We start from the raw sequence: 12,955 nt of genomic DNA on the forward strand, positions 1-12,955 counted from the left end.
ATGCCTAAGACTGAAGCCAGACCAGGACCACGTGCGCCCCTCCCCCCACCTCCCCAGCCTGCGGGGAAGGAAAGGCATAGAGACGGATACTTTCTATGCCACATTGAGCTGAAAGTGGGGTACAAACACTGAGACAAAGCCTTCCACACCCTGACTTCTCCCCAAGGACAGTTGGCTGCTGCTGTAGGAGTCTGTGTCCATGGGGCTCCAAAAGGAAGGACAGTGATGACACAACCCAAACACAGCTCAACTTCTGCCTCCATCGACTAATTTCCCACAATAGACTCAAAACACAGAGCAGCACGCCCATTGGCCAGAGTGTACACCACACTGCTGTCTCTTCTATTGTTCAAGTAACGTTCAGCATTCAAGGAAGAAACACTGTTGGTCACTAAAGCCATCAACAGAATTGGATTCAACTACAACCCTCCCAGAGGGGGACATTAAAATAACTGGGATTAATATGTGGAGTACCTAGTAGGAGAAAGATGGACAACATGCACAAACAGATGGGGAGTAATTTTAGCAGAAATTATAAGAAAGAGTCTAGTGGAGATGCTACAAGGAAAAAAAAAAAAAAGATATGTATATATACCAAAAACGATCCCAGAAATGGAGACATCTGTAGATGAGCTCCAGAGTAAAGACAGCGCTGCTGAGGAATGTATCTGATTTGCCAAGGATTATGGATACGACACCAACGTATCATCAACAAAAGAAAAAAACAAACAAACAGATAAATTAGGCTTCATTTTAATTAAAATTAAAAATGTTTGTGCCGCAGAGGACACCATCCAGAGAGTGAAAAGCCACGCAATGGGAGAAACCGATTACTGATGCTAGGATATAACATAGTCCACCTGCTTTGGAAAACAGTCCGGCATTTCCTGAGATGACTGCGCAGAGTCACCAAGTCCACTCTGGGGTGTACAGCGGGGAGAAATGAACGTCTACACAGCGACTTTTATGCTAACACTTGCAGGAGCATTATTAATAACGGTCAGAAGTGGAAACAACCCAAGTGTTCCACAATGAGCAAACGGATCAAAACTGGTATGTCTGCACGGTGCAATGTTGTGTTGTTGTTGTTTTTAAAGATTTTATTTATTTATTTGGCAGAGAGAGAGATATCACAAGTAGGCAGAGGCAGGCAGAGAGAGAGGGGGAAGCAGGCTCCCCGCTGAGCAGAGAGCCCTCTGCGGGGCTCGATCCGAGGACCTTGGGATCATGACCTGAACCGAAGGCAGAAGCTTTAACTGATGAAACCACCCACGTGCCCCACGCACAGTGCAATGTTATTTGGCTATAAGAAGGAATGAGGTGCTGATCCGTGCTACCACCTGGGAAAAGCTTGAAAACATTATACTGAGTGAAAAAAGCCAGTCCCAGACCACAAACTATATGATTTCTTTTTTAAATTTTTTTTAATTTTTAAAGTTTATTTATTTATTTGATTGTGTTATGTTAGTCACCATAAAGCACATGATTAGTTTTTGTATATAATTTCATTCATATGAAATGTTCAAGACAGGAAAAATCTATCAAGGCAGGAAGTGGATTAGTGGTTACCTAAGCTGAAGAATTTGGTGTCGGTGGGGGTATAAGTGGGTGATAGGTAAGGTGTATGAGGTTTCTTAATGCAATGATGGAAATCTCCTAAAATGGGCTCTTCTGGTGGTTGCCTGTCTCTGTGCCTAGACTAGAAACCATCGAATCGTGTACTTTAAATGGATGAATTGTATGACACGTGAACCATAGCTCAATATATACGCTTAAAAATATATGTTAGCTGGTGCCAAGGTGGCTCCGTAGGTTAAGATTCTGCCTTCAGCTCAGGTCATGGTCTCAGGTCCTGGGATCAAGCCCCACATCCAGCTCTCTGCTCGGTGGGGAGCCTGCTTCTCCTTGTCTCTGCCTGCCCCCCTGTCTACTTGTGATCTCTCTCTCTCTGTCAAATAAATAAATAAATAAAATCTTTAAATATATATATATGTATGTATCTATGTGTGTGTGTGTGTGTGTGTGTGTGTGTATATATATACATATATATAGTTTATATATGTATATATATATATATATTCGTGAAGTCTCACAATTCTTTGGGTGTATGACCTGTTCTCTCTGGGTCCTCCTGTTCCTCTGGAAAGTGCTGAGGAATGAACTAGTTATGGGACTGGTGGTGGTGGGTCTTGGGCATTGCATTTCCAAGCACCTGCCCCGGAGGAAGTGCTCACAGTGTTTGTAAGCAAGGAAGCCTGTTCCTCTCTGACACAGAAGGGAAGCTACTTCCACAGCTCAGGGAGGGGTGGAATGACGTGAGGGGTCAAGTTAGTTTTATTTCAATGCAATCAGATGTCCCTGTTACAAATTTCAGGATCCCAATCTTGCCTTTTCACATGAAAAACTTAGGGAGGCTATGAGTTTATATTAATTTAAAATATGAATTGAAATCTAATTCAGCAACCTGCACCATTAAATGTTTGTTTGATTTTAAGGGATATCAGCCTAGTGTCTGTAAGAAATGAGAGAATCTTTTTAGAATTGTTAAAGCTTTGTGGTTCTTGACCAGAACTTAAGCTGAGAATTTGTCATTTTCTTTTGGTGAACTGTCAAGTACGCTCAGAATAATTCATCCCACATCACAGTCCTTATGTCATCATTGCTGCCATAATAGTCAAGTGGGGCAGCCACCTGGCCTCCCAAGGCACATGCTTCTCTCGTCACATAATCACAAGAGATAACGTGATTCATTGTGATGTCACAGCATGGCAGGCGTTGCTAGCATTCCATTTCCCACTGGCAGGTAGTTTAGAGCTGCCTTCAAGCCCAAAGATAGAGCCAAACAAATCTCTAAATCCCATCTTTGTGGGGTTATCTCCTATGACCACTGGCCAGTGTTAGTTCTATATTGGTCAGGGTTCAAACTGGATAGAGAAACAACCCAATAATTCTAAGAGGAAAGGTTGCATATAAAATTTATATACTGGCACAAGAATAGACACATAGATTAATGAAACAGAATAGAGAGTCCAGAAATACACCCATGCTCTTATGATCAATTAATTTATGGCAAAGGAGGCAAGAATATACAATAGGGAAAAGACAGTCTCTTTAATAAACTGTGTTGGGAAAATAAGGAGCTACAGAATGCCAAAGAATGAAAGCGGGCCAGTTTCTTACACTATACACAAAAATAAACTCAAAATGGTTTAAAGACCTAAATGTGAGACCTGAAACCATACAATTTGTAGAAGAATACATAGGTGGTAATTTGACAACAGCTGTAGAAACATTTTTCTAGATATTCCTCTTGAGGCAAGGGAAACAAAAGCAAAATTAAACTATTGGGACTACACCAAAATAAAACACTTTTGCACAGCAAAAGAAACCATCAACAAAACAAAAGGCAGGGGTTAGTATCCAAAATATATAAAGAACTTCTACAACTCAACACCAAAAATCTATAATCCAATTTTAAAAAGGGCAGGGGATCTAAATAGACACTATTTTCAAAGAAGGCATACAGATGGCCAACAGACACATGAGAAGATACTCAATATTGCTAATCATCAGGGAAATGCAAATGAAAACCACAATGAGATATCACTTCACACCTGTCAGAATGTCCAAAATCAAAAAACATCAGAAACAGTAAGTGTTAGGATGTGGAGAAATGGGAGCCCTCTTGCACTGTTGGTGGGAATGCACACTGGTGCAGCCACTGTGGAAGGCAGTATGGAGGTTCCAAAAAAAAAAAAAATTAAAAATAGAATTAACATAGGATCCAGTAATTCTACTACTGGGTATTTATCCAAAGAAAATGAAACACTACTTTGAAAAGATATATGCACCCCTATGTTTATTGCAGCATTATTTAAAATAGCAATTATCCATTGCTAGTTGAATGGATAAAGAAGATGTGGTATATATACACTGTGGAATACTACTCAGTCATAAAAAAGAATAAAATTTTTGCCACTTGTAACAACTTGGATGGACATAGAAGGTATAAATGCTAAGTGAAATGAGTCCATCAAAGAAAGACAAATACCATAAGTTTTTGCTCGTATGTGGAATTTAAGAAACAAACAAAAAACCAGAGTCTTAAATACAGAGAACAAACATGGTTGCCAGAGGGGAGGTGGGCAGGGGATGGGTGATCAAGGGTATTAAGGGTACACCTATCGTGGTGAGCACTGAGAAATGTATAGAACCGTTGAATCACTATATTGTATACCTGCACCTGATATAACACACTATGTTAACTATAATTGAGTAAAAAAAAAAAAATGAGGAAGTGGTGATGCAACATGGGGGCTTAAGTGGGTAGGAGAAGAATCAATGAAACAAGATGGGATTGGGAGGGAGACAAACCATAAGTGACTCTTAATCTTACAAAACAAACTGAGGGTTGCTGGGGGGAGGGGGGTTGGGAGAAGGGGGGTGGGGTTATGGACATTGGGGAGGGTATGTGCTTTGGTGAGTGCTGTGAAGTGTGTAAACCTGGCGATTCACAGACCTGTACCCCTGGGGATAAAAATACATGTTTATAAAAAAATAAAAAATTAAAAAAAAATTAACCATAACATGGGTTTATCTACTAAGGGGAAAGAGAACTCTAAAGAATAAAATGTCTCTCCAGTGCTCTCTATTGATAAAGTTTAATATAATTCCAGATGGCAAAGGAGAGCTCTTAGAGTATCACAAACAGGGCAAGGGAGACTTTAGAGCTAAGAGAAAACGATCACATATGTTGCATTGAGCTTTGCTTTCTTATCCAGTCTGACAATCTCTGCCACTCAACTAAATGTTTAAACCATTTATATTGAATGTAATTATCAACATCATTAGATTTAAGTTGACCATCATGCTATTTATTTTCTCTTTGTCCCATCTGCTTTTTGTTCCCTTCTTTTTTTTTTTTTTTTTTTTTTTTTTGGATTGAGCTTTTCTTCTCCCAGATGATCCCATTATTATTGACTTATTAGACTTAATTCTTCATTTTCTATTTTTAGTGGTTTCTCTAGGGCTACAATATATAGTTTAACTTACCACAGATTACCTGCAAATATATTGTACTGCTTTACATATAGTGTAAGAATCACTGGATCATATAGTAATTATCTGTTTACTGTTTTGAGGAACTGCCAAACTGTTTTTCAAAGTGGCAACAGAATTTTACATTTTCACCAGCCGTGAATGAGAATTTCAGTTTCTCTACAGCCTCACCACACTTCTGATTATCTATCTTTTCAATTCTTGCCATCCTAGTTGGTGTAAAGTATTATCTCATTTCAGTTTTGATTTTACTGATGATGTTAAGCATCTTTTCATGTGGCCATTTTACTGGCCATTTGTATGTTTTCTTTGAAGAAATGTCTACTCAGATCCTTTGTTTTTAAATTGGGTTATTTGTCTTTATATTGTTGAGTTGTAAGAGCTCTTTATATATTCTAGACACAAGTCCTTTATCAATAGATTTGGGGTTTGCAGAGATATTTTTGCTGAGTTAAAATTCTAGGTTGACAGTTTCTCCTCTAAGCAATTTAAAGATGCTGCTTCCCTGTCGTCTGGCTTAGATGGTACAATTTTAATCTTTGTTCTTCTGTATGTAATATACCCATTTCCTTCTATCTTCTTTTACAATTTTCTATCTGATTTTAAGCAATTGGATTATGGTGCAATATATGGTTTTCTTTATATATTTCTTGGGTTTATTGTCCTCCTTTGATTTATAGATTGCACAAATTTTGAAAATTTTTAGTTAATTATTTCTTCATATATCGTTCTGTTCTTCCTCTCCTTTGGGGATTCTTAATTTGAACAACAGGAGTTGCCCACATCTCATTGATGCCCTGTTCTTTTTTTCCCCGTCTTTTTACATTGGTGCATTTCATTTTGGATAGTGTCTATGACTATGTCGTCAAGTTCCCTAATCCTTTCTTTTTTTTTTTTTCCTTCCTTTCTCTTTCTTTCTTTCTCTCTCTCTCTCTCCCCCTTCCTTCATTCCTTTATTCCTCCTTCCCTCCCTCTCTTCTCCCCTCTCTCCCTCCCTTTCTTTCTTTCTTTCTTTTCCAGACCACCACCATAGTTTTATTCTCTTTTTTTTTTAAAGATTTTATTTATTTATTTGTCAGAGAGAGAGAGAGAGAGTGAGCACAGGCAGACAGAGTGGAAGGCAGAGGCAGAGGGAGAGGCAGGCTCCCTGCGGAGCAAGGAGCCCGATGTGGGACTCGATCCCAGGATGCTGGGATCATGACCTGAGCCAAAGGCAGCTGCTTAAACAACTGAGCCACCCAGGCGTCCCCATAGTTTTATTCTTAAACAAATGCTCGGTCTAAGGCTAGGTTAAGCAGACAGATGGGCCTAACGCAGAGGAAGTACAGGTTTTACTAATCCTTTCTTCTTTTTATTTGATGTTAATTTCCAGTGTATTTTTTGTATCAGAAAAAAAAAATTTCATCACTAAAAGTTTGAGGTATTTAAAAATATTGTTTCCATGTTTCTTTTTAACATGTCTTTACTTTCCTCTCCCTTCTTGAAAATACAAAATCCAGTTACAACAACTGCTTTAATGTCTACTCATCCATTATCTGTGGGATTTCTGTCTGTTTTTAGTTATTTCTACTTCTTTATATGCCTAACTTTTAATGGATGCCAGACATTTTACCTCATTAAAATGTTTTGGATATCGTTGTGTTCCTGTAAACATTCTTAAGTTTTGTTGCGGAATGCAGGTAAGTTACTTGGAGGCCATTTTATTTCTTTGAGGCTTGGTTTTGAGCTTTGTTGAAGAGATGAGCTCACCCTTTAGGGAAGGACTAATTTAGGTCCCCTTCTGAGGACATGTGGTTCTCAGTGGTCTGCCCTGTTCATTATGAGGTTTCCCGATCTGGCTGGTGAGGACTCCAACCATTTTTGTCCCCATGTGAGATTTGGGGATTTGGTTTTACCTGTTCCTTCTGGGCTGGGGAGAGGTCCTGTGGTCATCTTTGGGTCATCTCCTCACACATATGCACTGATCTGTTCTCAGCTAACTGGGTGAGGGGGTTCCTCTGCACGGGTCTGGAGACCTCTCTGCGGGATCTTCCTCCTCTCCGCGTCACTTTCCATTCTCAGTGCAGCTGTCTTCTTTCCAGTGTTTTTTTTTTTTTTTTTAAGATTTTATTTATTTATTTGACAGAGAGAGCGCACAAGCAGGCAGAGCAGCAGGCAGAGAGGTGGGATGTGGGGGGAGAAGCAGGCTCCCCGCTGGGCAGAGAGCCCAATGTAGGACTTGATCCCAGGACCCTGAGATCATGAGCTGAGCCGAAGGCAGAGGCTTAACCCACTGAGCCACCCAGACGCCCTTCTTTCCAGTGTTCTGCTCCGAAAACTCTACGTAGCCTCTGCCGCCTGAGTTCCTCAAGCAAGGGAGCTGGCTGGGCTGTGTGGCTTCCCCCGCCTGGCTCGGCGACCCGAGACCGTCCAGGCAGCACGCTCCGCAACCACAGGCCTCACCCCATTTGCTTGTTTTTCCCTTTTCTTAGGATTCCCTGTTCTGTCCAACGGCTGGACACCATTGTGTCACATATTTTGTCCGTTACTTTAGTTGTTTAAACCGGGAGGGTGACTCCCGTCTCTCTGACCCCAGAAGCTGAAATCTTCTGCATCGCTGGAGTTGTTTACGAGGAGAGTACTTTCTCTTCTTACTTGGGTGATACACAGGTCAGCTCCGGGGAGGAGGAAGAGGCTATAGATGCCCACGGTGTCCTCTGAGAGAAAGCAGCCAGCCCAGCGGCCCTCAGCCAGCTACAGGAGAGGAGCGAGCGTCAGAGCTCACTCTCCCTCACCCAATACGGGGCAGCGGGCAGCACCCCAGCCTGTCCTTCTCCGCAACTGTCCGCGTTCCCACTGGGCCCCAGGCATCCTCCCTGCACCAGCCCAAAACCTGTGTGGGTGATCCTAGGACAGCCTCTGGGGTCACAGCCCAGAGCCGTTGTCACAGTGAAGGACTCCAGATGGAGCCGGATGCCCTGCTGTGCAGGTGGGGAAACGGGCCTGGAGAGGCACAGGGGTGAGATCGATGACAGTGGACAGAGACCTGTCAGGTCAGATCCTGGCTTTCCTGACCCCAGACCTTCCGACTGCACAAACCGGAAAGGTGATTAAGAAAAAAAGATCGACCAATCAACGTGATACGTCACATTCATAAAAGGTTGAGAACCATAGGGATCCTCTCAACAGGTGCAGGAAAAGCATTTGATGAAGTACAACAACCATTCCTGATAAAAACCCTCGACAAAGTAGGTTTAGAGGGAACACGCCTCAACATCATGAAGGCCTTTTATGAAAAACTCACAGCTAATATCCTCCTCAGCGGGGAAGATCTGAGAGCTTTTCCTCTCCAGTCAGGAACAAGACAGGGGCCGTCCACTCTCACTGCTTTTATTCAGCTTTTATTCCAGCCTCAGCGATCAGACAACAGATAAATGGCATCCAAATCAACAAGGAGGAAGTCAGACTTTCCCCATTTGCAGAAGAAACGATACCATATATAGAAAACCCGAAAGACTCTGCCAAAAACCTACTAGAATGAATAAGTGAATTCAGTGAAATTGCAGCATACAAGATCAATGTACAAAAATCTATTGCATTTCTATACACTAATGATGAAGCAGCAGAAAGAGAAATTAAGGAATCAATCCCATTTACGATTGCATCGAAAATAATAATATCCAAGGAATAACCCTAACCACAAAGGTAAAAGACCATACTCTGGACTATCAAACACCGATGAAAGAAATTGAAAATGACACAAAGAAAGGGAAGACATTCCATGCTCCAGGATTGGAAGAACAAATATCGTTAAAGTGTCTCTATTACCCAAAGCAATCTACTCACTTAATGCAATCCCTATCAAAATGCCACCAACAATTCTAAAATTTGTATGGAACCACAAAAGACCCCAAATAGCCAAAGCAACCATGAAAAAAACAAAGCTGGAGGCATCACAATTCTGGACGTCAAGTTACGTCACAAAACTGTAGTGATGAAAACAGCATGGTACTGGCACAAAGACAGACACATAGACCAATGGAACAGGATAGAAAACCCAGAAACGAATGTGCAATTATATGTTCAATTACTCTTCAACAAAGCAGGAAAAAATATCCAAGGGAAAAGAAGTCTTTTCCACAAATGGTGTTGGGGAAACTGGACCACTTTCTTGCACCATAAGCAAAAACAGACTCGAAACAGATTAAAAACCCAAATGTGAGACCTGAAACCATAAAAGATCCTAGAAGAGAACACCGGCAGTAACTTGTTGACGTCAGCCATAGCAATTTCTTTCTAGATATGTCTCCTGTGGCAAGGGAAACAAAAGCAACAATAACCTGTCAGGGCTACATCAAAATACAAAGCTCCTGCACAGCAAAAAGAAACACCAAAACTAAAAGGCAACCTATGGAATGGGAGAAGATATTTGCAAATGACCTACCTGATAAAGGGTAAGCATTCAAGATATACAAAGTACTTGTTAAACTCAACACCCCAAAACAGAATAACTCAACTGAAATAGGGGCAGAAGACATGAATAGACATTTTTCCAAAGGAGACATACTCATGGACAACAAACACATGGTAAGATGCTCAATATGACTCATCATTGAGGAAATGCAAATCAAAGCTACAAGGAGCTGTCACCTCACACCTGTCCGGATGGCTCAAATCAACGACACAAGAAACAACAGGTGTTGGCGAGGATGTGGAGAAAGGGGAACCCTCTTGCACTATTGGTGGGAATGCAGGCGGGTGCAGCCACTCTGGAAAACAGCATGGAGGTTTCTCAAAAAGTTAAAAATAGAGCTACCCTACAACCCAGAAATTGTACTACTAGGTATTTACCCAAAGAATACGAAATTCTTTGTAAATTCTAAAACAAAAATACTAATTCATGGAGATACATGTACACTGATGTTTACAGCAGCATTGTCTACAATAGCCACACTATGGAAACAGTCCAAGTGTGCAACAGTTGATAAAAAAAAAGATAAAGAAGATATATGTGGATATATATATGTGGATAAAGAAGATATATGGATATATCTCACTCAGCCGTAAGAAAGAATGAGCTCTCGCCATTTGTAAGGACATGGATGGAGCTAGAGTGTTTTATGCTAATCAAAATATCCATCTGAGAAAGACAAATACCATATGATTAGACTCTTGTGGAATTTAAGAAACAAAACAAATGAGCAAAGTGAAAGGAAAAAAAAAAGAATGGGGAATGAAAAAACAGACTTTTAACTATAGTGAACAAACTGGTAGTTACCAGAGAGGAGGGGGGTGGGGGATGGGTGGAATAGGGGATGGGGACTGTCATGATGAGTGACAGGTGTTATAGGGAAGTGTCGAGTCACTATATTGTACACCTGAAACTAATAGTACATTGTATGTTAACTAACTGGAGTTTAAATAAAATCTCTTCTTTTTATTCATTTGTTTATTTATTTTTAAAGATTTTATTTATTTGAGCAAGAAAGAAAGAGCAAAAGAGAGCATGAGTAGAGAAGAGAGGGAGAAGCAGACTCCCCGCTGAGCAGGGAGCCCAATGCAGGACTCGACCCTAGGACCCTGGGATCATGACCTGAGCGGAAGGCAGATGCTTCACCGACTGAGCCGCTCAGGTGCCCCCAAATAAAACTTTTTTACAAAGGTAAAATGATTGACTTTTATAAACAATAATGCTTCAAATCCTTCTAAAAGAAAATGACAAATACATTACTTAACAAAGAAGTGCAATCAGCTGTTAGACAAATGAGGCAGACTGTGTGCTAACAGGGCAAGAGGATGATTTAGACAATGCTGGTTACAGAATAGCATGTCAAGTATAATCCCATTAACATGTGTGTGTGTGTGTGTGTGTGCATGCATGCCTGCGTGCGTGTGTGTACATCCCACGCACACAAATTTACGGAAGCAAAAAGGCTGTGGAACGGTGTGATCAAACCCCTGACAGTAGTGATCTTTGGGGAAAGTTGGGCCTCTGGGTATTTTCACATCCTAGTTCCTATTTCCCTGTGTTTTACCTACTTCATATCGTGCATGCATTATTTTTATAATAAAACTCAAGTATTTGCACTTGACAGTATTGTTCCTAGGTGCATAGGCGATGAGGCAGGTAGCCCTGTGCCAATGAGGTCAGGACTTACCTGGAATTGGAAAGGAGAAAAAAATTCCCCCAGCAGGAAGTTGCTGTTCTCAGACATAGCCACCAGAGGGCAGCAGAAGAACGGCCCATTGTTTCGAGAGACCTGAGAGGCGGTGGGGCTTAGGGGGGCGGGGCTTCTAAACCAGCGAAAACGTCAGCAGAGAGAGCATGACCACAAGGTTTGAAGCCGACTCCACTGTGGTGCAGGGCTGGGGTCAGGTTGCAAAGGAGAGGGGGAGATATATTTTAGGCAGAGGCCTCTTGCCTCAGCCCTAGGAGGAAACTGAGGCAGAAGCCGAGTCTGCCCTGAACAGGGTGTGGATGCCTGGGGAGCCGAGGAGGATGGCCTCCTGCCCCAGGAACTGACACATCCAAGTCCCTTCCCAGAAGCCAGGCCTGGGCTCCACCTCTGCCACCAGGTCCAGGGGAAGGTCTCAGAACACGGAACAGAGGGGGACCCTGGGGAGCCCACTTCCGAGGCAGCACAGGCCGGGAGCTGTCAAAACCTCTGTGAGGGCGGCGGTAGCTAACAGTTCCTGAACACATTCTCGCTGCCAAGCACTCTGCCTTCTTTTAATCGTAACAATGACCTTCAGGGAGACAGACCGGCATTATCCCATCTAACGAGAGAGGAAACCAGGGCTCGGAGGGGGCAGTGACTTGCTCAGGACGACAGCTGATGAGCTGTGGTTCCGTGTCCAGTCCATCTCACCCCGAATCCCGGCCAGGATGAGGGTGGGCAGGCAGAGATGGAGGTCAGGGCAGGGGCCATAGTCCCAGACTTGGACCTCAGATGGCCCTGGGGGGGTGGGGGCGCAAGAGCTGTGCGAAGGGGCTCTGGAGGCTCAGCCCGGCCTCAAGTTGTGACCAGAGGTGGGGGCAGGGGCTTGCTGAGCAACTGGTAGAGGGGACGGCTGCTCGGCTTCCAGCGTGGTCTGCGTGGGGACAGGAGAAAGTGCCCTTCGCTTCCTGGCCGAGATGCAGGATGTGGGAAGGTAGCTGGCCTGCGTCTATGGCTCTGGGGAGAAGGGAGAGCAACGATCTGGGGGAGGAGGTACAGGTGCTGGGCCTGGCCTGGCCTGGCGGGCCCTGGGGGTGGCGGAGGCAGAAGCAGTGTTCTCCCTCATTGCCCTTAAACTTTTCAAGGACAGAGGTGGCTGCCAGATTGGGGGCTGTGAGGGGGCTGGGCCGGGGCTCTGGCTCCCACACAGGCCCGCTCCCCACTCCAACAGGACTCCCCGCGGGCCGCAGCCGGTTGTGTCTGTGGGCGGGTGTGAGTGCATGTGTGTGAACGTGTGTGAATACGTGTGTGTTGGGGCGAGGTGAGCGTGGGGCTTCTGACAGCTCTGGATAAAGTGAGTGAGTTTAGAGGGGCCTTTGTGCCTGAGGACAGACTGTTCCTGGCTCTGCACAGAGTTCCAGGAAACAACCAGATGCCTGATTCTGGAGGGGGCAGCCCTCCCCCAGCAGGCCGCCTCCCCTTGTCCCAGCCCCTCCTGCCCCTTCTCCCTCTCCCAGAAGCCATGGGGGAGCCTGGCCAAGGCAGCACTGGCCTGGGAACCGCTTGGGTGGTGTTTGGATCCCTGACCCTGGTTTCCCAGGCCTCGGGGAGAAGGGTCAGGATGTCAGAAGGCAGGCAGGGATCTGACTCCCAGCTCACTGGGGGGACCAGCCACAGCTCAGGGCCCTAGACCTGGAGCTCAGGCCCAGCGCTGCCTCCACACCCCCGCGTGGGGATGGAGAACTTGGGGTTCAAACTTT

The sequence above is a fragment of the Mustela nivalis genome, assembly GCF_964662115.1.
Source record: "Mustela nivalis genome assembly, chromosome: 2".
Lineage (NCBI taxonomy): Eukaryota > Metazoa > Chordata > Mammalia > Carnivora > Mustelidae > Mustela > Mustela nivalis.